This window comes from Aethalodelphis obliquidens, unplaced genomic scaffold, assembly GCF_003676395.1.
Source record: "Aethalodelphis obliquidens isolate GAN/ISIS:26980383/991018 unplaced genomic scaffold, ASM367639v1 scaffold12, whole genome shotgun sequence".
Classification (NCBI taxonomy): Eukaryota; Metazoa; Chordata; class Mammalia; order Artiodactyla; family Delphinidae; genus Aethalodelphis; species Aethalodelphis obliquidens.
This window is the reverse complement of record NW_020837956.1, coordinates 31296257-31322407: the sequence shown is the minus strand read 5'-3', so window position 1 is coordinate 31322407 and position 26151 is coordinate 31296257.

The window sequence follows — 26151 nt, the reverse complement described above, 5'->3', positions numbered from 1 at the left end:
TTATTTCTATTTCCCTGCCCTTCATAGTACTTCTTTAATCTGTACCTTGACATCTTTTGTCAGTTTTGCAAAATTCTCAGCTAGGATGACTTCAAATGTTGTTCTGCCTTATTCTCTCTCTTTCCATTCTTGGACTCCAATTACAAATAGAGTATTTCACTGTGTCTCATATATCTTTTATCTTCTTTTCTGAATTTTTTATTCTTTTATCTTTCAACATCTTTCAACCAACATTTTTAATGAACTGTATTCTGATTTTCTCTGCCTCTTCAGTTTATCTACTATGCTGTTAACTTTTTTCTATTGAACTCTCCAATTATTGTAGTATATATTTTTTAATATTTTCCAGTTACCTGTTGAAATTCTCCATTTATCATCTATTTTCTGAATATATTAATGACAGTTATTTTAAATTTATTTCCTGATAGCTCAAATATCTGGAACATCTGTTGTCTGCTCTCCATTGTCTGATTTTTCTCTTGATTTTTTTTTTTATTAATTCTTATTCTTTTGCATTCCCTGCTATATATTTTTTATTATACGCTGGACACTGTGTATACAAATACAGAAATAATTTGACCCTCTCAATGGCATTATTGTTCTCTAAAACGAATTTATATTTGCTTCTCACAGGCTGTTGGGGTAGGAATAGATCATCCTAACCTAATCAGAGAACAAGCTTAGAGTCAAGATCTAATTTTTTGTGGAGGCTGGTTCATGTATAGTTCATCCTAACTCTTAACATCCCAACGCTATCAAAAGTCCCACCTGAAAACCTAGGGTGTATAAGCAACATGTTCCTCTTGGAAGGCCAAACTTCATATTTTGCTATTTTTGTCCCATGAAATGGCCAGAAGCTTGGATTGGATTTTCAGCCACCTCTATAAAATCAGCAACAGCTTCAAGGCGAACAGCTACCCTAAATGCTGGGCTCATTACTCCGGTTTTCCATTTTCTCAGAGATCTTAACCTATAACTCTTTTTCGCTTTGGTAGTTCTTCACAGCCTCAAACATGTTTTTGTAATATTTTCGCTCAAACTTCTTAGTTATTCTCAGCGATTAGATGGTCTGATCCCATCAGTACTCAATAGCCAGAGGAAATTTCATTCTAACCGGGAAAACCTTCGAAGCATTCTTTTTACAATTAGGAAGAAGACAAAGAAGCCTGCTATTGTAGCTGCTAATAACATTTAAAGATACAGGAGCTCCTAGGGAGTGCAGCAGTGGAAGAAAAAGAAAGAAGCAAAAATGAAGAAGCGTATTTAGGGTTTTCCAAAGAAACAGAATCTATAGGATGTATGTATATGTAGAAAAAAATTTATTATAATAAATTGGCTCATGACTGTAACTTGTGACAGACTTTAGAAATTTGTCAATTCTCCCCAAAGAAGATATACAGACGGCCAACAAACACATGAAAGGTTGCTCAACATCACTAATCATTAGAGAAATGCAAATCAAAACTACAATGAGGTATCACCTCACACCGGTCAGAATGGCCAGCATCAAAAAGTCTACAAACAATGCTGGAGAGGGTGTGGAGGAAAGGGAATCCTCTTGCACTGTTGGTGGGAATGTAAATTGATACAACCACTATGGAGAACAGTATGCAGGTTCCTTAATAAACTACAAATAGAACTATCATACGACCCAGCAATCCCACTACTGGGCATATGCCCTGAGAAAACCATAATTCAAAAAGAGTCATGTACCACAATGTTCATTGCAGCTCTATTTACAATAGCCAGGACATGGAAGCAACCTAAGTGTCCATCAACAGATGACTGGATAAAGGAGATGTGGCAATATTCAATGGAACATTACTCAGCCATAAAAAGAAACGAAATTGAGTTATTTGTAGTGAGGTGGATGGACCTAGAGTCTGTCATACAGAGTGGAGTAAGTCAGAAAGAGAAAAATAAATACCATATGCTAACACATATATATGGAATCTTAAAAAAAAAAAATTGTTCTGATGAACCTAGGGGCAGGACAGGAATAAAGATGCAGATGTAGAGAATGGACTTGAGGACAGGGGAAAGGGAAGGGGAAGCTGGGAGAAAATTAGAGAGTGGCATGGACATATATACACTACCAAATGTAAAACAGATAGCTAGTAGGAAGCAGCTGCATAGCACAGGGAGATCAGCTCGGTGCTTTGTGTCCACCTAGAGGGGTGGGATAGGGAGAGTGGGAGGGAGATGCAAGAGGGAGGAGATATGGGGATATAGATATATGTATAGCTGATTCACTTTGTTATAAAGCAGAAACTAACACACCATTGTAAAGCAATTATACTCTAATAAAGATGTTAAAAACAATTTTCAACTAAAATCTCTACACATTTGTCTCTGCTAAGTTGATTTTAAGATTAATGTGGTAGATTTGATTTTAAAATTTATATGGTAGAACAAACCCAAGGAGGTCTAAAACAGTTCTTGTGACATGATAAACATTGCCCTACCAGATAGTAAAACGTATTTTCTCTAGAAATTAATATAGTAATATTTATCTAGTAAAAAAATTGCCAAAGAAACAGGATAATGAGCTCAAACCCAAAGATTTATGGAAGACTGACCTATCATAGAGTTAATGTTGCTGATCATTTAAAAAGGATGGACTTCTCAATGAATGGTGCTTGGACAATTAGTTACCTAAGTAAACAAAAGAAAATTGAAATTGTATTCTTATCTCACCAAAGGTACAAATCAATTCCAAGTGAATAAATATTCAAATGTGAAAGGAACAACTTAAACTTTTAAAAAAGAATATAGGAGAATATCGTTATCATCTGAGGACTGTTTTAAAATATGGAGGGCTGCTAAAATGAGTCAAAATATGATAACATTAAAAAACGATCGTTAAGTTCGGCTATTTTAAGACTAACAACTTTTGTTCCACTAAAGTTCTCCCAAAGAGTATGAATTGACAAGTTACAATTTGAAGCAGATATTTTGCAAACATATGATGAGAAAGGATAATACTAAAAATACATTTTTAAAATGTATTCTACTTACCAACAAGGAAAAGGTAAATAATAGAATAGAAGACATGAGCAAAAGACATGACTAGTCTTTTCCTAGGAAACACAAATCAATAAAATGTAGAAAGACGTACATCATTATTAATCAGAGAAATGTAAGTTAAAAACCATGAGATACCATTTTCCTTCCATTATATTGGTTGAAACTGAGAAATCTGTTGAGTCAAGTGTGAGAGAGGTTTCCTACTACATACAGTTCCAAGGATCAAAAAAGTGTAAATCACTTTGGAAAGCAATTACTCACAGCACCATTCCATTTCTGGAATTACATACCTAGAGAAGCTCCTATATATGTGCACTAGGAGACATGTGTAAGAATGTCCATAGCAGCTTGTTTTGTAATAGAAAAACAAAACAAAATATTCATCAATAGAAGAATGAATGTTTTGTGGTCTATTCACGCATATTACACAGCAATAAACATGAATGCCCTGCAGTCACACACAGTAACATGGAGGAATTTTAGAAACAATGGTCAATGGAAACAAACAAACAGAAAAACATGTACAATGATTCCATTCATAAAGAGTTCAGGATAACCAAAACTAAAAAATACATTCTTGCATACATACATGAAAATAGTAGCACTACTTGAAAAAAAACGCAACCTGAGGATGATAAACACAAAATTCACAATAGCTATTTCTTCTGGAGAGAGCCAGGGGTTAGGATAGAGAAGAAACACAGAGGCAGTTTCTAGAATATCTGTAATGTTCTGTCTTTAAATAGTGATATGTTCATAAGTGTTTTTAAAATTACTTTGCTTCATAGGTAACATATATACTATATATATTTATCCATAGGTATCAAATGCTTTAAAATATTTTTAATAAATGTTGGAGCAGAAGGAGAAACAGATTAGGATATACACAATGCTCCTGACTGCATAGTACTGCACAGCATGCTACGGTAAAATACAGAAAGCATCTCATGTTTATGAAAATGTTATCATGAAAGCAGAGTAGTTGCTTCTAATACAAGAGATAGAAAATAAACTGCCTAACATCATCAGATAGTAAGGTAAGGACCTAATTCTGCCTGACCTACTTCTAGCTCTGTGTTCTCTATTAAATTCTGTGGTGCTGAAGGATGAGACTCACTGAAGCAGAGAGAAATATTTAAAGAAACTACAAGCCAGATTATAGGATAGAAATAGATTGAGGATTAAATGGCACTGAAATTGGAGTTGTAGCTACAGTTGTTCTCCAAAGGAAAGTATTGGCAAAGTAACAAAGAATTTAAAATACCGCTTTAGCAAAAGTTTTCACTTAACATGTTGGTGAAAGAAAAGCAGCACCGAAAAGTATTATGTCTAAGATGTTTTATATAAGATTTGTTTTCTAAAAAATCTTATCTATTTTACGGCTATTTGAATAAGGATTAAGCTTGGCTATGGGTAACAGCAAACCAAAAAATAACTGTGGTTTAAATAAGAAATAATTCTATTTCTCTAGGTAGGTAATCCAGGTATAAATTGGTGCTCCTTTTTGTTAAGAACCCCAACCCTTCGGTCTTATGGCTCTGCAATATGACTGCCCTTGTCGAGTTCACCTCTGCATCTGAGATAGCTACTTCATTACCAAGTTCAACTCTTCATCCAAGATGGATACTCCATCTGTATTAGAGCCAGCAAACAGGGAAGAGTTGGAAATATCACTTGCCCCTTATATCATATTGACCATAAATTAGTCATACAGACATATATAAATCCAAAGGAAACTGAAAAACGTAGTCTTCATTCTAGATGGCCACATGCCCTGATAAAATATACAGGTTCTGTTGCCATGAAAGAAGGGGGAAATGGATACTGGGGGACAAATAGCTATCTTTGATGAAAAGGAATTAATGTGTATTCCATTTCTTTTATCAGCCACAGAACATAGTACTGTGGCAGACCAATATTTACTAGATAAATTAAATGTAGGACAATCTAGATACTTGGTGACTGCTTGTGTGTGAAGGTTTTATGGAGCTTCCCTTTGAATTACCTCTAAGGGACAGTGAGGCAAGACATGTCCCTCATGATAGTCTCTGAACAACAGAAGGTTTTTAAATTAGAGATAGATATCACTAGAAGAAATGTGATCTATTGGAAAGGTGAAGATTCAAGGTTAGACACCTGGAGAATGACCACAGTCATGGCTCACATGAGAGTGAGTAGCCCTAAACAGGATTAAGGGGGTTATGTTGGTTGGACTCAGTGGGCATTAGAAAATGTAAAAAGTCAATAAAGAGGGATTTAGGAAAAGTAACTGAACTTTTTGCACTGATACAAATTGACCACCCTTGCCCCCGTAATACGGCATATACTCTTTTAATGAACTTTCAGTTAAAGTCAACAAAGCATGTTAAAGTATTCTCAAAATGTGCAATAAAGTTCCTTTAAAGACAGAATAGACTCAACAGAAGAAATAACACCAGGGCCTAAAGGAAGATCCTAAAATAATCTTTTTAAAACTTGCAGCATCTTTTCTATTATGCTTTACTATTCATGTTTTTACTTTCAAAAATCAGCTTTTCCAATATATATTTTAAACTAAAATTTTCACCACAGATTTTATATATTCTGGTCAAAATATTTCAAATAGAGAAGTCCATAAAGTAGAAAATGTGAGTTTTTATAATTCTTCTCTCCAAAATTAACTATTTGGTGTATGACTTCATAGGCTCTTGACCATAGATACTGAGTATTTTTTTCAATGTGAAAAAATATTTCAAACTGTTTGTAATGAAAGAAAGCTTAACACATAATTTTGTGAATTAACAGGTAGAATGACATGGAATTACAGAGAGCAGAAGTCATGTACCAGATTTATGATTAGGCAATTTCACTTTATTTTCTTCTCTTTTCTCCCAACAATTCATAAACCCAGGGTCACATATATATATGTGTGGCTATAACGCCAACATTTTATTTGAATCGCCCCAGTATTAGTAAGAAGTGAAGTTCTGAGTGCTACCAACTAGGGGTAATGATGCAATGTTTTCACACTCCTTGGATGGAAATTTCACTTAGTGTGTCTTTTTATTGAAATTCAAATCTGTTGTGATATAGCTGTGCTAATTTTCTTTCTAATCCATGAGCTACTTTCCTTTACTATGACAAGAAAACCTTTACCAAAAGAATTTTTAAGTGAGGTTTCACTGAATCACTTCCATGTTTACCATTAATACTTAATTCAAATCACATGGAAATGATCTAAATTTTTCAAAACACTAAGGACCTCCATGATCAAGTCTCTCTATCAGGTCTCAGGTATCATTTTTATAGCAGCTCTCTTTTCATATGCAGCAAAATCATCAACAGTTTTGCTCTGGAATTGTTGATTAAAATTGTTCAATGCTGAAAAAAACAAGTCAAGTTTATGAACCCCTCTTATTACTAAAATTAAAAATGAATCAATCCACTTTATCATTTTTAATAATTTTATGATTGAGAAAAAAATCAATATTGAGTTCAGAAAATCTCACAAGTAGCTGGCTTTCAAAATCAGTTCCTATTTCATTATAAATTAGTCAACAGAGATGGTATTTTCTAAACAAACTGTATTGCTCATGACAGCGTACTGAACTCTAAAACTTGCAACCTCACTGAGGCAGAGGCCCTTAGTGAATGATGTTGTATTTTCTGGCCATGCAGAAAACATCCCAATTTGTCTATGCTGGATTTGCCTCAAAGTGGAAAAAAAAAAACCTCACAAATTTTGTTAAGTGTTAAATTCCTTCACTGATTGTTTTGCCCCCGAGTACTTAAAAGATTAGTATGTTTTACAAATTAGATCATTAAAAATGAAATAAACAAGCTCGATCAAATTACTAAACCTTCACTGTCCACAGATTTGTCCTGCTAGTAGTTTAACTTTAGACCCACAATCAGTTACTCAAATGTTTCTTTTCGGCAAACTAAACTTTATTTTTCAAGCTGTCCTTGATGGATGTTTTCAATCTGCCCAGTTCTTTTTCATCTAAAATAGATTTAGGCGTATCTATGACATCATGATATTTCTCCTCTGATGTCAAGTTTACTTCTAAGTTAATTCTGAAACTGACCTTAGAGGTAGTGTCAAGAGTTCTTTATTTTGTGGTCCGTTTGGTTGTACTGATAATTTTTTAACTTGAGCTAATAGTTTTATTTACCTCAACCTTCTGAGATTTTCTTTCAAACTTGCACAGTCTGTTTTTAATTGTCACTACAAGCAATTTCATCTAATTATTACTCATTTTTCTTGCACAAGTGATAGTGGCTTTTAGTATCATCTGAATTTTCAAAATAATAAATCCCATAATTTAAGTAAGTATTAACTGTACCCTAACTATATTGACCAAAACTGCTTACCACCCATTTACTCATTATGCCTGAGACAGCATTTCCATTTTCCTCACTGTTGGCAGTTTTGGTCTCAAGCCTTGATGTTAGATTATTCTGAGGGGAAATAGAGAAGAAAGAGAGAGAAGGATGGAGAGGAAAAGAAAGAGGGAAGGAAGGAAGGGAGGGAGGAAGGAGGGAGGGAGGGAGGAAAAATGTTTCTCCTTTCATAATATTATTATTTCTAAAATTCCATCATTAATTATTTAATATTTGTAGGACTCCTTTCAAACGGGAAGAAATTATCTGAGCAAGAGTCATGTAGGAGAGATTCAAAGGAGCTGTTGAGAGATCATGCATGCCCTTTTATTAAGAATTCATTAGATTATTGGTACAATTTGCCTCATTACTATGTGAGCTACTGATCTGTCCATGTGGTGTTAAAATACAGCACAAAGACACAGGCCGTCTGGTCCAATCTGTTGACATGTGCCCAAAAGAATCAAGAGAGAACCCTTATTATATACACATAATGAGAGGCTTCTGCTGCGGAGCCGAGGAAATAGCCAGGTATCAACTATGATTGTCTCATACCAGGGTTGGAGAATTCATTGTCAACACCTGCAGAAAGGTATGAAGTAGAGAAAAGTCACAGAAGCATCTCGTGAAAATGTAACTCTGTTCCTCCGCAGAGATGGGGACAAGAGTGCTTACTATTCAGGAAGTAACTGCAATTCTTCATCCCCACCCTACCTGTCTATTTAAACCATCAATTCACAGTCCTTAGTTTTATGTTCACAAAACCCGCACAAAATTATTGTTACCTCCTCCCATTTAAAGGTAAGGAAATTGAAGCTTACAGAAGTTATCTATCTCAGTCAAAGTCAAATAGCTAATAAGTGGTGGAGCTGGAATTGAAACCGTGCAGTATACATCACAACTGTCTATTTCATTACTTTAAGAGTCACCATCACTCCCAACTCCTTTTTGGGTGATTCTGAGCAGTGACATACATAAGTTTAGCCTCTAGGGAGGGTTGTACTTGCCTTTCTCTTTGATATTTCTCCATGTAGAACGGAGAACAAATGCCTACAGGAGACATGGTGACATTGGAGGCCCTGGTAAATGATGGGAAACTTTCAATGAATTTGGACAGGTCTCAAAATTAACAAATCTATAATCTAACAATTATGAGGAAGGAAGGGAGGGGATGATGCAAGGAGGGAGGGAAGGAGACATACAGAGAGACATAAGCTAGAGAGAGAAAGAGTGAGACTGATTCTCAGTTCTTACTCAGGACAGATTTCTTGGTGAACAGACCTTTACCCTCCTGTTCATTCTCGAGATGGTTTATAGCTTCATGGCTCCATGAATCCACTGTGTAAGCACAATGAATCACAGAACTTTCTCACTGAGGTTCTGTCCCTACAGAGAAATCCCACAGAGACTGCAGCTTTGAAAGTAGAGAATTTAAATCATCTTTCTAAAAGTGAGAATGGAAATAATCCCAGGGCGCTCAGAAACCCTCCACAAATGTTGAAACAAGGCTATCTGAAAAGATTACCAGGGAGAGTAAATGTGAGAGACGTGATTCCCCTTCCAGTAAATGCTTCTCTGGGAAAGGCACTTGTTAACTCCCACTGAAAAATAGGCCTGCTGTCCAAGTTAGCAGTGAATTACAGAAGAAATGGTGCAAAACTTCACAGCCTGGAGAGAAAACCCCAGTTGCACTGAAGTGGAGCTGTGAAATGATTCCTATATTACAAGGAGAATTATTTTATCTTTTTGCTAAAGTCACTGAAATAAACAATCACAGTTCTAAACTGTGAAAAACAAGAAGGAACACTGGGAAGATTTATAATACACGTTACTACTCCCTGTAGCATGATTAAGATAGTAAACACACATCCAAAGTTAACAAAATAATTTCACGTCTCATCTTACTTAGATTTTACAACAGGGTCTGTGAGAGAGATATTATCATTTTATGTTATAGATAAGAACCTAATATTCAAGTAATTTTAAGTGACTTCTCTATGGTCACAAAGATGAAAAACAGTGATGCAAGCACAGAGGTCCCAGTTTTCTTAATTCTAGTCCATGCTTTTAGATCCCAGTTGTGGCTATGGAGTAATGTCTCAGAAACCGCAATGGCATTACTGTGACCCTGAATACACTTATTTTTCACCTGAATCCTTTACTGACATCCTTTTAGGGCTTTCCCCTTTCCATAATAAGTGTCAGACAGTATTTACTATGTATTTATGTACCTACTATTTTATAACCTGTGGTTTTCCCAATTAAGGATTTGGTTTTTGGATCCATATAAATATGTAGAGCCCAGGCCTTGACATTCATTAGCTCTGAACAATGCACTGAATGTCTTGAGTCTTCTTTTCCCGTATAAGTCATGAAAAATAACATTTGCCTGTATATAGAATAACATTTGCACAGTATATAGAATCATACTGTGTCTGTAGGACCTGGTGAGTAGTAAATATTCAATAAATGACAGGTAAGTATATGTGCCAACATTTCACTACAAAGCCTGGGGGGTCAAATCCTTCTTCTTCCTGCCCTGTCACACTGGGGGCCAGTCAGGGCCTAAACTCAGCCAGTGAAACACTCTCTGCTGGAAGTCTGAAGTTTGAATACATGTCGAAAATCCGAAACAAATATTTGAATGTATTTATCCCAAAGGTAGTGTGCTGATCAGACTGTCGACTGCTATGACACCACTGTTGTCGTTTTGTTTTTAACCCTCCCAACAGGCATTGGATTGAGAGAGTTTGGCACGCACTATAAATTCCCAGTATAGGCCATTTGCTTAGTTGGGTCAAATTTGGTTTCTATTGCATGAAGCCAGTGATTCCAAAATAAGAGGATATAAATATTGTGTGAATTACTTTGAATTTGTAAACATTATATATCAGTTTATCAGAGAAGTATATATTTCTCCCCCAGCTCAAATTCTACAAAAAATTACTATGGGCTTCTCTGTGTGAAGGACAGGCATTGTCACAGCCATCTGGTAGTAGGTGGTGGAAGATTTTTTATACACCTATTTTTTATATCAAAGCCTCAGTGAAACTTGAGGATATAATATTGAGCCGTAACTCATTGGGGGTATTTTTTCAAGAAGTTAATAAAGTACAGATATGTTGCTTTGGTAACAGCTGGTTTGTTATAGCACAGAGCTTAGGAGAACTCAGAGTTGTTTAGAATTATCATTTCCTCAAGTGGATTTTCAAAAACCTTTCATTAGTGCTTTTAACTATAGTTTCCTAACAGTTAATCCAAAGCTGAAATTCCATACTTAACATACTCTGTATAAAGAAACATTTGTTTATTTGTTTACTTATCTTCTTAGAATTCCTTTTTTTAAATTGAAATATAGTTGATATACAATATTATGTTAGTTTCAGGTTACTACAGAGTGATTTGACATTTGCATACATTATGAAATGATCACTATGATACGCCTAGTAACCATCTGTCCCCATACAAACGTACTACACTATTATTAACTATATTCCTTATGCTGTATATTATATCCTTGTGGCTTTTTTTTTTGCGGTACGTGGGCCTCTCACTGTCGTGGCCTCTCCTGTTGCGGAGCACAGGCTCCGGACGCACAGGCTCAGAGGCCATGGCTCACGGGCCCAGCCACTCCACGGCATGTGGGATCTTCCCAGACTGGGGCATGAACCCGTGTCCCCTGCATCGGCAGGCGGACTCTCAACCACCACACCACCAGGGAAGCCCTCCCTGTGGCTTTTTTATTTTATAACTGGACACTAGCACCTCTTAATCCTCTTCACCTATGTTGCCCAATCCCTCAGGCCTCTCCCTTCTGGCAACCATCCCTTTGTTCTCTGTTTCTATGGGTCTGTTTCCATTTTGTTTATTTTCTTAGGATTTTTTCTCTGACTAGATACTCTAACTCCTAAATTCTAATCCAGTTCAATTCATGATTACAGTTGATTCCTCAAAAAATAAAAACAGAAACATAACTGTTGGGACCCAATGTCTTTCCTGGAAAAAAACCATAAATATGTTGTTTGGCAAATAATCACTTTCATATTTGTAAGAGGTGCAGGATATAGAAACCATCACATTTTGCCAAACAGTACAATTATTTTAAGAGAAGCCAACACCTTATTGCTTTAAGATCAAGACAATAATTTCAGGATAAAACTGTATTATAATTTGGAGAACTTAAAAATATAGGATAAAATAGAATGTCAAAAATACAAGTGAATATAATTTAAAGAATGAAAAAATCAAATTAAAGGATCACTGTTATGTTAACTATGAAGCTGTAACAGAGCCTGGTTAGAATTTTTAAAGTAAATGATGTGAAGGAGAAATATTTTATAACTTCCAATATACCCAGAATGATATACCTGGAAATGTCACTAGATTAAAAACCAAGATATTCTGGTTTCAGTCGAGGATATATCATCTGTAAAATGAGAGGGCTGTATTTACCAATCCTTAGTTTTCTTACATACCCATTAGTTTTCTTATAGGTTCATAAAGATATATGTCTCACGTTACACAAGGGTATGTTGCTTCATACACATTACTGAGAACACAGTGTGGATCAGACGCTGTAACAGGCATGAGATTTACAAAGCAGCTCTTGGCAAGACTGCACAATCCAGGGGAAAATACTGCCAAGGAACAATTACTACAGAGAGTGTCCTAACTGAAGACATAGAGGTAACCATAGGATGTGGTGGTAACACTGAGTTAACACTGGGCTGCGTATCCAGAGGATGTTTCCTGGAAGAGAGAATGTCTGTGCTGAATTTTAAAGTATGTTAGCAAGGTAAAGAGGAGGGATTGGAGCACACCAGCAGAAGCAGCAGCTTGAGAAATACACAAAGTGTGAAAAAGCATGCTGTGCCCAGGAAATGAGAGGTAGCCAGCACTTCTCAATACAAGGCTGAAAGTGGTAAGAGGTAGGAGAAGATGCAGAGGTAGGTTGTTTTTTCTGGCCATGTAACATATTCTATTACTAAAGAGATGGGGAGCAACTGAACAATTTTTATAGATGACAGTGAAAGGGTTATATCTGTAGTTTAGATCAATTACTCATGTGGAGAATTCATTTGAGGGTACCTAAACTAGAAATGGAAAAACCACTAAGAAGGCCTGACAAAGTTTGCATACACATACACACCCAAATGACTGGTGAGGATGCTATGGAATGGTGAGTTTCCAGAGGCTGGAGGAGTGTTTTTGCAGGAAAGGTACAGTTAATAGTCAATACAGAATTGATAAATACATGGGGATATATGAACTCACATAAGGCACGGCAGAGTAATCAGAACCGTGACCAAGAATGGAACTCCCCAAACTGAGTGCTAGATGGAGGAAGCAGTGCTCAGGAAGCAGACTGAGAAGAAACTGCCAGAAATATAAGACTACCAATTAAGAGTAGTGTCACAGATTCCGAGGGTAGAAGCTTTCAAAAAGGGTGAAGTGGAAAATAGCATGAAATTCAGCCAGTGACAGTTAAAATAAAGAATAAATTGCTCATTTAGATTTAGCTCCAGAAAAATAATTGTTCAGAGAAACAGCTGTTGCAGTGACATGGAGGAATGGAAGACAGATGCCTCTGAATAGTGATAAATGGAGAGTACAAAGAGGAGAAAACAATAATTTGACACAAAACAGAATGTCAAATTTTGACCCTGTGCAAATCCTAAAAAACAACAAAAAAGAGAAAAAGATGTGAGAAAAGTGACAATTATTGAAGTTAGGCAAAGACAATCCAACACATGACTACTAGGAGTCCCTGAAAAAGAAAACCAAAGCAATGGAACAAATATTAAATAAGCTATAATTCAATAAAAATTTCCTGAAATAATAAAAGTTTGATATCACATTGAAAGAGTACACAGTTTAGGGATGATGAAGTACTATGAACCAGAATAGTTCTGGGGGTGAGGTGGAAATGGGAAAAAGTGAAGTTGTTGCTTCCAGACATTGGACAGTAGGCCGTGTAGGCATGTGATCCTTAATTAAGGAAAACAGCAAAGTGAACTTTAATATCACCCTAGCTTTCTGCTTAGAAGTACTTTCTGGACCAAGGTTCATGAAGAAGAAACCCAACCAGATAAGACCAGTTTTTTCTGAGTTGAATAATCAAGGAATCAGTTTTCATTGAAGACTGCAGAGGAAGTGATTTTTAGAGCAGGGTACAAGAGGGAAGAGAATAATGTAGGGAAAGAGTTCCAGAAACTAACATAGGGATCATCTTGAGTCTTTGGCTGAATACTTAGCTTAATTTCTTTAGGATGAGACCCAAAGAGACTAGGCGAAGAACAACTATCAGGGAAGGAGCAACTACTAGAGATGAGTAAGCTGAACAAAACTGGAGTTAATACAGGGTTAAGAAGTGGTCAGTTTCCAACCTACAGAATAGAAAGTTATGCTGAATGAGTACCAGGGTCATTCATTATGAACCCTGGGAAGATCACACCTTACTATACCTTAGAAGTAGGAATAAACTAGTCGTACAACAGACTCTAGAAAAGCCTAAAATTGAGTTTTGAAAGGTTCAAGTTGATCTTTCAATAAATTAATTGCCTGTCAAAACCAATTTTAATACTCTTTGAAGGAAGACAACAAAATCCAGACACTCGGGAGCATAATATTCACAATGTCCAGGACCCAATCCAAGATTATAGGATCATCTCAATAAATAGAGAAAAAGCATTGATACATTTCAACATACCCCCCCTCTTGATACAAACTCTCAGCTGAACAGGAATAGAAGAATCTTTCTCAACCCAATAAATAGCATCTACAAAATCTTACAGCTAAAATCATCCTTAATGATGATAAACCAAACGCTTTGTATTAAAGACCAGAACAAACCAAGAATTCTGCCATCACCTCTATTTAACATTCTACTTGATGTCTTATCCAGTGCAATAAGTCAATAAAAGGAAATAAAAGGAATTCAGATTGGAAAGGAATATTAAAACTTTTACCCCCATACTTAACATGACAGAGTACAACATGAACCTGAAAATAACCAAGAAGAACCAACAGCATCTACTAAATGTACTGGATTTTAAAGAGTAAAGAAAAATCTTTTTGGCACATAGGTAAAATGGACAACATTAAGGTATAGTATTTGTAATATACACTTATACAATATAACTATAAACAAATACAAGGTAGTGGTTACTGTTACAATTAGAATAGTGGTTAATTTTGAAGGGAGAGAGGAGAGATTGGGATGAGACAATCAAGGGAGGGGCTTCTGAGATGGCTGGCAAAGGTCTATCTCTGGAATTGGTTGGTGAGATAATCATTATTATTATCACCTTATAATAATTTAGTGAAATATATATTTATTTGTGTACTCTTCTGCATCTGGGTTTTCTTTTATAATAAGAATGTTAAAAAATAAAGCCAAATAGAAAAAAAAAAACATTTGTACTTTATATGTGATCTTCTAAAAAAGTAGCAGAAGCAATTAGGTGTGTTATAGTTGCCAAATATGGCATATTTTATATCTTGAACCAAAACTATTTATCTATTTTCTTTAAATGATAATATGTGATGTTTTAAACACATTCATTCAACATTCATTTTGATTATCAAAACTGACAAAGCATTTTGAGTATCTGATGTATAGATAAAGTATGAAGATTAAAAGATTAATATATATGGTGCCTGTCAAAAAAGCTCACTATGTAGTGACTGAGGCAAACTAGTAAACAAATGACCCAATTGTTATGGTATCCTAATTTTGTCATAAGTGTCATATGTTTAACTCCATATTTAAAAAAATATATTATATAAGTATTACCTTAAATTTAAAAAAAAAGAAAAAGCAGATGACTACATGGAAAAATTACTGGAAAAACTTATTACAAAGATTAATTTTCTTAATGTATAAAGAGTTCTTTCAAATCAATAAGGAAAAGGCCAACAGTAGAACGGAAAAGTGGGCAAAAGGAACTATACAAACAATTTATGATTGTAACCATATAAACGCTGAATGAAAATATTAAATATGCTTGTCCTTGCTCATAATTAAAGACATGTAAATTGAAACAATACAGCATATTAAGTGCAACATGGCAGTGCACATCAAAGTGCTACATGATCGCAGAGCAAACAGGAACGATGAGCTTGAGAACGTTTCAAAAAGTTTCCAATGCTGAAGTTATATGTGAGATATGTTTTAAAAGATGAAGAGGTGTTTACCAGGCTGATAAGGGAGATATATTTCACATGAACATGGTTTGGAATGTCTTGGTGCATTTGGAAAAGGCAAAAATGTACATATAGTTGGAACACAGTATGTGTAGGCTATCATGGTAGGAGATTCTACCATTCAGCCGATGAGGTAAGTTGGAGAACAAATGGAAGGATCTTGTATACCATACTAAGCAGTCTGGGAGCTATGCTTATAGAAGACAGGGAATTTCCAAAGGATCTGAGCGTGACTTAATCAGGTAATCATTATCATAAAGATAACACAAGTATGAAAAATGAACTGAATGGCCATTTAGAAAATGTTTGTAATTATTCAGATGAGACATAATGGCTGTCTACACCAGGCAGCGGTAGGAAGGATGAAGAGGAAGGCAGTTTTGTGACGCAGGGCTGAGCAATAAATTTGCTGTGGATTGTGGAGGATGATGATTTTTTTTTTTTTTTTTTTTTTTGCGGTACGCGGGTCTCTCACTGTTGTGGCCTCTCCCGTTGCGGAGCACAGGCTCCGGATGCGCAGGCTCAGCGGCCATGGCTCACGGGCCCAGCCGCTCCGTGGCATGTGGGATCTTCCCGGACCGGGACACGAACCCGTGTCCCCTGCATCGGCAGGCGGACTCTCAACCACTGCGCCACCAAGGAAGCCCTGATATTTTTAATTAGAGTAAGACTGGCAAATTTTGAATTTTGAGTTTCCATAGTAGTGATGAATATTGGAAGACATGGTACGTTGGATGAAAACCTTGTACTACTATACCAGCACTGAAACTTCTAAAAAGCATGACAGAGATAATGAATACTCTTTTTGAAAAAAAGGATATATGAAAATATCTCTCAGAAAAGGAGAAAAAGTGCTGGTCTCTTTAAGGTGTGTTTTTATTTAAGTAGCACAAGCATAGGAGAAACAATTAAAATACTCTAACTTCATCTAAAACAAAAGACCGATAAGCAGGTCCCTTATTTCTACAGTAACAGTAGCTCTCAAATGTCACATGGCTTGAAGACCTTGACTATCCATGGGTTAGGTGTTGTAAGGTAACACGACATCAGAGCAGTCCTCAGAACTTTTAAACCAAAGCGATTAGAATATAGATCCATTCAACATTTATTCAAATATTTGTTCCTTTGTAAATTCTTCCCTGATTTCCCTCCATCAAACTATTTTACTTCTAACGTCACTTCATTTACTGAGTCTACTTTAACATTTGCCATTTCTGTCTTTTATTCCAGTTATTGGTGTTATAACCTAATAATGATAAACAAAGCCTAAAATATATGAAGCTTTTATTCTGTGCCCAATACTGTTCTGAGTCATTCATGTATGTCTCAATGTATTTAATGGTCATAAGAACCCTATGAGAAAGGTACTGACATTACTCATTTTGTTTCACAGATGGGGAAACTGAGGCACGGCAAACTTGAGTATTCTTCCCAAAATCACACAGAGAATTACCATTTAAACACAGTCTGGATCCGGATTACATGCATTTGACCACCATTGTATGATATCTTTCATTGTCTATAATCTCCCACAACACCTGGGAGAGTGCCGGATGCATAGGGGGAAAGAAAGAAACATTTAATTAACATCTGAGCCATGAGCAAATGCCAGGAATTATGGAATCCATCCTATTCCAAGAGAAAGATTACAAGCATGGAAGCTCTAGGTTTCTAGCTCTCAGCCCCCTTCCTGGTTTCCTTGCGACACGTGATATTCGGAGTAGGGATGTGCAGACCAGAGCTGCAGGTCTCATCTGCACCTGCGGAAGCAATGTGAGTAGGAACAGTAAGGAAAGTTGGGAAAAGATGTTGCTCTCCATGAGCTTGACCATCTACCGCAAATCATGAAAATGCCAAGTGCTTTTCAATCTGCCAGATAAGTCGCTGAAAGAGAGAGGAGCACAGGTAGCCCAGGAAAGGGTGTCATTCAAGAAGTGTATATACAAGTGGAGCTGCCACTAGTGGGACATCACAGGAGAGATTGTTTCCTCAACGACATACAGATCTCCCTTATGCCTTTCTTCCTCCAGTGCAACTCAGTGGGCTCTTAGCTATTCTGCAGTCAGAAACCAAGTGCAATAATTAACTCTGCCTTCCTAAAACTGATCTAGGTTATGGGAACAAAGAACAAAACCTTGGAGTTGGAGGGAACCATGGGATTTTCATAGAAAGGAAATTCTACCCAGAATAGAAAGCAACAGCCCCAGTTATGAGTGGGAAAGTGAGTGTGCATTTGCTGCTAAGACTCAGTGTGTACAAATGGACGTTCCTGTTAGAGGGGTTGTGTCCAAGCACAGTCTCACCCCTAGTTACAAGCCATAGTAGCTGACACTTGTGTTTAATAGCACTCTTCTTATACACGGAAAAAATTTTAATTTGAAAATTCTGAGTTAGTGATATTTCTGGAGACATATTCCAAGTTTTGTGTTGTTTATACAGTGAAGTTAAATTCCGTCACATGAGCCCAATTTGCATCTCAATCATTCTCTCAGGTAATGTACAATTTAATAAATTGCATTAACTTACATTTTCCACAACACAAGATCTTTCTTACCATACCCCTCCACTGAATGTTTTCTCTGTTCCCTTCCCCTTTTCTGGTTGTCAAAACATGTCTTATCTTTCAAAGACCGACTGAAATATCTCTTCCTCTTTAAAGATTTTTCCTTCCTGAGTACCTTTTTTCTCGATTCCTGTATTAGATTAGCTGTACAGATTAGTTGTAGCTGTAATACAACTCATCAAAAGCATGTCTTGTTAGAGTTGTGTGCCTCTACCAACACTTTTTTCTCTCAGTGTACATAACTTGGTTTATGGATCGTAGTATTTGCCCAATCAATATTTGGTAAATTACATTGAATTGATTCACTGTTGCTGAGAGACAGCATCTTATCATCAAAGAGCACAAGATTTGAAATTACAATGTTTGTGTTTAAATACTGTCTTCATCACATTATCTACGTGATCTGACCAACGTTACTTAACCTTGCTAAGCAGTAGACTTTTCATCTGTAAAACCTGGATAAAACTGTTTAACTCACAGATTTACGGTCCAGATTAATTAAAATGATACCTGTAAAAAGGTGGGTTATAAACTATAAAGCTCTGCACAGATCATTGTTGTTAAAAGTTCCCAGTTGACTTGGGGTCACGTTTGATCAAGAATGATGGTTTCACAGGCAAATATGGAACTTTATGCTGTTATTTCCAACTAAACAAGCTGGCCGGCTTCACTTCCTTAGACACAGAAGCCCCACTCACCATATCACAGCTGGATAGAGCTTGCTTTCCGATTCAATGCCTTTTTATAGCCACTTTTCTCACAAGCCAACAAAACAGAACACACTCTTCCTGCTAATCAATGCCACATGTAGTACAATGAGCGATTGAGCCCAGAAAAAGGAAGAGGACATTAATAATAGAATGCTTGATTACTAAGAGATTAGAACCTGAAGTTGTGTTTGCATTCTCTGTTGGAAGGTATAATTTAATTAGCCAACTTGGAAAGGTTTTAGATGTGATAGAAACTAATATTTCACTTCTGTAATTTCATAGCTCCTTCCTTTCTCTTCCTTTCCTTCTTCTTCCTAAGCATTCCTGGGTGCTCACTATATGCCTGGTGCAGGAAGCTTAGGTGACCTTTGACTACAAATGCAGAGCAAAAAGGCATTTTTAAAAAACATTTTATTGGAGTATAGTTGATTTACAGTGTTGTGTTAGTTTCAGGTGTACAGCAAACTGAATCATTTATAAACTGAATTCTTATTCAAATGCTGGAAGTGGCATATGTCTTCGTTCACACTCAGCGTGTTGGGCCTCTTGGTGGAAAGGGACGTAGGTGATTTACCCTTCAGAAGGTGGAGTTCAGAACCTAACAATTTGCTTGGAAGGTAAAAACGTGATGTGTCTCACTTCCCAGAAAATTTCAGGCATGGCAGGAGGTTGGCTTGGAGAGGCCAGTTCTTATTGGCAGTTCCCAGAAAGGACAGGCCCAAGATGTCTCAGATGCTTGGGTAGAGGCCAAGATGTTCATATTCCAGTAGCTCACAGAAACTTTTAACGAGAAGAGTTCTTAACAATGCTAGCTGCTAAATAGGAAAAGAGGCTCAATACGTTGAAATTCTGGCTGTGATCAATCCCACTTGAGGGAAAATAGCATACAGGAAGAGAATATTGCCCAAGCCACCCCCTTCAACTTGTTTCCTTGCCTGAGGTTGAAGGTAGGACATACCTCTCTCAGTCAGGGAGCTGACCTGGTGGGCGGGGGGGTGTTATGGCATCCCAAGCTTTCACTGTGAAGCCTGAAGAAACTCTGGAGGGTTAAATTTAGTTAGCCTCACCCATCTTGATTGATAGAGATCCCACAGAAATGATCCAACTGCAGCAAGAATAGTCAGAAACTGCGCAACTGCAAGAGCGTCTAAATAAGGAGAACTTGACTCACCAAGCAGGTGGCAGTGGTGGGTTGTGGGCAGGGTTGCCAGATAAAATACAGAATGCTCAGTTAAATTTGAATTTCAGATCAACAGAAATGTTTGCTGAGGGGGGGATAGGTATGTCCCAGGTATGCGTAAGACATACTTATCCCCCCCAAAATTGTTGTTTACCTGAAATTAAGATTTAACAGAGAATGCTACATTTTCATTTGGGAAATCTGATCACGCTTGTTGGGGAAATTCTCTCGTCCCAGGAGGTTGGACATTCTTGTACTTGTTCTTTAGTAACACCTGAGGATGGGTTTACATGTCCTGTTGTTTTCTAGAATCTTAGAGTCGCTTAGGAATCTGATTTCCTGGTTTGGGAACCCACATTTCCTAACATTAGCTTATAACCTTGGGCAAGTTAACTTCTCTGTGCTTCAGTTTCTCCATCTATAAAATGGGAATCACAGGAACTGAACCTGTCTCACACTGTTGTTGTAAATATTAAATTAACAGATACGTGTGATGTCCTCTGAACAGTGGTTGGAATATAGTAAGCTCTCAGTAAACATTTGTTGAGAAAAATTAGCTATTTATTATTATTTTAGTAGTTCAGCACTCTTACGGCCATGGGCTGTCCTGCTGGGTAGTACCTAGTCCTTTAGTGTTCTTTCATACCCCCAAGTACTTCAGCCTGCTACTACCAGCACCATGACAACAAACAAAGTCATGGCACCATGAAGAGACATCATATTCACATTTGGAAGGAAGCTGGTGCTTCTGTGAGGTCAGCAGCTACTTCTAGTGCAGAAGCAGCTTCAAATCTGCGCAAGATAATGGAAATTGGCAACATGGCTGAGAGAAGATGGCATGAGGCTGAGAGCAGGGTAGATCTAGATCCTTCTTTAATGAGACCATTTATCCACCAACTTTCTAGAGAATCAAGAACACCGAGACTCATTCTTCTGTCTTCAAATGTAATGTTTGCAGATGATTCAGTGCCTTTCTCAGCTCAGGCAGACCCAGCACTATCCTCTCTCCCCAGCTCAAGTGAGGGCCTCAGCTTGCTTTCCTTTTTGGCTTTAGAGCTGCTTCCACTGTCCCTAAAGCCTGGCTGTGTAGTAGGATGCATTTTCTCCAGTCTCTCGGTTTCATATTATTTCTAGAGATAAGCACATGTGGTCTTCGGGCTTTGAACAATTTTAAATTTACTCTCTGGGGGGGACTGAGAAAACGAGCCCTGTCATAGCACCACTGTGGAATGATTGGAGCACTGGAACTGACAGCCACAATATGGACCTGTCATCTGGCTCTGTCACCAACCCATGATGTGATATTGGGCTGGCTGGTAAACCTACTTGGATCTCAGTTTCCACCTGGAAAAAGAATGTCATTATATTCCATGCACTGCCTACCACATAAGGCTATTCTGAAAGTCTAAAGGGATGATACATGTGAAAGAGTTGTGTAAACCATCCAAACACCAACAAGTTGTTATTGTTTTGTTGTTAATTCTTACAGCCTGTGAGAGACCAGAAGCTGTGCGAGAGACGTTACCATATGCTTTCACACACTAGATATGGGGTGCTTGTTCATTGCGATAAAAACCTTCAAATTAAAATTATAAATTCAAGAGTGAACTGTGCTGTATCTGAGTCAAATATTTTTATTGCTATTGCCTGGGTGCAATTCAGGATGTCACCCTTGAGAGAATGTCACTGTTGCTAAATAAATTTCCCTGGCTCCTACAGTGAGATCTGAGTGCCAGAAAGTGGCCATGTACCATAAAATCATAGAATCTGTCTTAATACAGCTTCCAGTGCATCTACCAAGATTATATTTTAATTTCCTGTGGCCAGGACAGCATCTCCAAATGCCCTCTTTGCTAGAACTCCCAGGAATGCTAGAAATACAAGCAGGGCTAAATCAAAAATCTTAATTGAAAGACAAAGTTTAACCCAATGAGGGGTTCACAGAGATTGGCAAAGGTTACTTTCCTTCTTCATAGCACTAGCTTAACTGATACCATGAGAGCTTATTTTATACACACCTCCTGCCCTTATCACCACAACCCAGGGAACAGCATGGCTCTCTCCACTACTCACTTTTGGGTCCCTTCAACAAACAGTAGCCATCAGTTTTATTCACTCTATTCTGTATCTTTGCATAAATATACAGATAATTTACAAAACTCTTCTCATGTTTGTGAAATAGGAGAGTACAGCCGTTTTCCTTTGCCAAATCTCTTCTTTTGTCTTTGGACAATCTTATTTCTTTTGGAGGATCTATTTTCCTTCTAACTCCTTAAATCTTCTCTCTGGTGCTTTTTTATACTGTAGCCGTGTAAATGAATGAGAGAAAAGAAATGAAAGAAAGAAAGAAAGAAAAGAAAGAAAGAAAGAAAGGAAGGAAGGAAGGAAGGAAGGAAGGGAGAAAGAAAAAGAAGGAAGGGAGGAAGGAAGGAAGGAGGGAGGGAAGGAAGGAAGAAACGAAAAAGAGAAAGAGAAAGAAAGGAAGATTTGCTTGTAGGAAATTTTTGACATTCTCTGGGCCCACATTATAAAAAATATTTTATTTTAATAATAGTTGTATAAACTTGTGTACAACACATATTCATAGTGATAAGATTACTACAGTAATAAGCAGTTAACGTATCATATTCCCACATAGTTACTGCTTATTGTCGGTGATGAGAGCCCGTGAAATCTGCTCTTAGCATATGTCCTGTCTTTGATATATCATTGTTAACTACAGTCATCACGCTGTACACTAGATCTCTAGACTTATTCATCCTACATAACTGCAACTTTGTACCCTTTGACCAACATCCCCCATTTTCCTCACTTCCCCACCCCTGGTAACCACTCTTCAACTCTCTGCTCCTACATATTCAAGTTTTTTAGATCCCACATGTAAGGAAGATCACACAGTATTTGTCTTTTTGTGCCTGGCTTATTTCACTTAGCACAATGTCCTCTACACTTCTCAGTGTAGACACCCGATCCATTCCGTTGCTATGTGGACAAACTTCTCTGTAATATGGATTGGTTTTTCCAAGCCTGCTAAACTGCAGAAGCTTTAAAAGTAAGTAACATTGTAAAACAATTATACTCCAATAAAGATGTTAAAAAAGAAAAAAAAAGTAAGTAACGTCCTCCTGTAGTCACACTGCCAACCTTGCACTTGATGTGCTCCTGTGGCTTTTGCCAAAGGAGCTGTTCACCAAACAAGTGCCTTGGTCAGAGGTGCGCCCTCAAATGTACAGAGTGCGGGTCAAATCGTTAGGTATGAGACAAGGTCTTTATCGTGGTCTGAGGTGGGTTCATTTAAATGAAGCTTAATTCTTGGCCACACCCTAGTCTGAATCGATTTATTTTAACGGCAAATGAAATTCCACTAGGCTTTCTTATAGATGGAACTCTTTCTGAATCATCCTAGGCAGAAACCTAGCATTGAAGGTCAGAGAACACAGAATGTCTCTTATTTGCATCTGTTTCCATATTCAGTGAGGCAGTATAGGGTAACTTGTCACTCAGTGGACCTGGGGAAGGTGGGTGGGCCTGAGGACATGGTAAGACCCTGTGTGAGTAATCAGTGAACTAGTTGGTGTAGCAGCATTACTAGATGTCCACAATGGGAGCACTGGATCATGAAGTAGAAATGAAATTCGGTGAGCAGAGGCGGCTTGAGTAAGAGAAGGCCTTACTATAGTTCATGGGCCAAATCCCTGTACAAAGTACACATTTGAGATGTTCATGGAAGCCAGAGTCCTGGAAGTCATTTTACAGAGAAAAGGAGATTAAAGGAGTCCACGGTTTTTGGAGTAGATGACTAGGTTCTCCATTTTCTATTAACAATTGTTCTGCGTATTGTATATTTTGAAAAATGACTTCCTTTCCCACAAGAATCACAGATATGCAAGGGCAAATAAGCATACACGTGTGCAGGCAGGCACACACACACACACACACACACACACACACACACACACACACTATAAGGAAATAAGCAAACCTATTTCACTGTTCCAGGAAAAGAGCTCCTCAGACTGAGGTGTACTAAACAAAATAAAGCAAACACAAAGCAGACCAATTTTTTTTTTTTTTTTTTTTTTTTGCGGTACGTGGGCCTCTCACTGCTGTGGCCTCGCCTGTTGCGGAGCACAGGCTCCGGACGCGCAGGCCCAGCGGCCACGGCTCACAGGCCCAGCCGCTCCGCAGCATGTGGGATCCTCCCGGACCGGGGCACGAACCCACGTCCCCTGCATCGGCAGGCGGACTCTCAACCACTGCGCCACCAGGGAAGCCCAACAAGACCAATTTTGAAACCTATTTTCAAAGTGTGTGTCTTTAGAGTACTCCTGGTTTCCATCACCTCACACTCTTCTCTGGTTCTATAGCTAAAGGCAGAGAGCATATTCCTGCTTCTCACTGAGCTACTAAAGATGGCATCTCTGTGAATCTCAAAAATTTCTCCTCCTCTTTACTAGGAGAATAGTGCACTGAACACCAGTGGCAGATATATATGATACAAATCATGACTCCAGTTTTTTGGTTTATGTTTTTTTTTAAGAAAGAATTAAATCTACAATACTAAAGACCCAAAGAAGCCCCACTCTTTTAATCAAATTAACATCTATCTTTACTTACATCATGGTCACCTTGTAAACATCACAATGCTTATCTGGTGTTTCCAGCTACTAAATGAGAGTTGAGGAAGTGGTGGGTTAATTGTATCAAATGCAGAGTAATGATGGTTTTTTCTCCTGGAACTGCACCGTTGCTTCATGCCCAATTTTTAATTGCTTTTCAAGAACCAACACAATTGGCACCTTCTTTACGAAGCCTGATTTATTGACACTGCATGTGGGGAGAGCTCCAAATGCCAAGATATCATGCTGAATGTCACAAGATAATGATAGATCTGTAAAAGCTTGGAAAATATCACTCCCAAGAAATAGTCCTAGAGAATAAGGTCACAGTGGCAGGCCAATTTCTCTGCTGATAATGTCTTCAGTTGACGTGATGGTAGAGAGTGGCTGAGATTGGGAGAGGACTGTGACAGGATGCATTTGGATGAAGTCGGCACCCAGCTTTTATAAGTTGTTTTTAAGAAGCTATTCTTTAGTGCCAGGCCAGAGGTTTTGCACAGCCATCAGTCTGAGTGCTTGAATTATCTGTGTCTCATCTTTATATTGATCGAGAGAGAATCATAATGCTTGATGGGTATTTGAACAGCTAGTTCTGGAAAAGATAACAATGAAATCTTGCCTTTCTATTTCTATCTTTGAACTACGCTTGAGGCCATTCTTCATTAAGGCACTGCACAGAGGTTGACTAGCAAAAGAAGTCGCCTGCCTCTGGACAGGGTGACCTCACTGTCACAATTCACTGTCTCCTCTGATGTTAGAGCATGCAAGTACTTCAGTGGGGCAGAACACACCTGGGCTGATTTCTAAAGAGGAAACATCTATTCCCGCGTTGCTCAGAGATAAATAAAACCTCCTTAAAATAGATTAACAAGAATGACACAGGAAATTGGAAAAACAGTGCTAGGCATTTTCATTTAGTTTTATTAAGTTTCTTGTTTCTCAGAAGACGCTAAATTCTAGATGGAGAGCTTGTTATAAATGGATGGAAATGAGAATTTATTTATTTAATTGTTTGTTCATTTGCTTGTTTGTTTTAATTTTAATGAGTCATGCAGTCAGGGTAGATGCTTTCAAAAGCCTGAGCTGATTGGTTCCTTGGTTAGGAATGGAAAACAAGATTCATACCAGCCACTACAGCTTACACAGAAGGAGGGCATCGCTACCATGCAGGACCCTCTTCCTGTAACACTGTGCTGGAGTCACAGGGCTGCTCTTCCAGCTCTTCCCTCTCTGCCGTATTTCTCAGTGGTGAGGTGAAGAGTAAAAATCCATTTATTGTTTGCGTTTAAGATCTGCTGTTTAGGGCTCCCCTGGTGGCGCAGTGGTTGAGAGTCCGCCTGCCGACGCAGGGGACGCGGGTTCGTGCCCCGGTCCGGGAAGATCCCACATGCCGCGGAGCGGCTGGGCCCGTGAGCCATGGCCACTGAGCCTGCGCGTCCGGAGCCTGTGCTCTGCAACGGGAGAGGCCACAACGGTGGGAGGCCC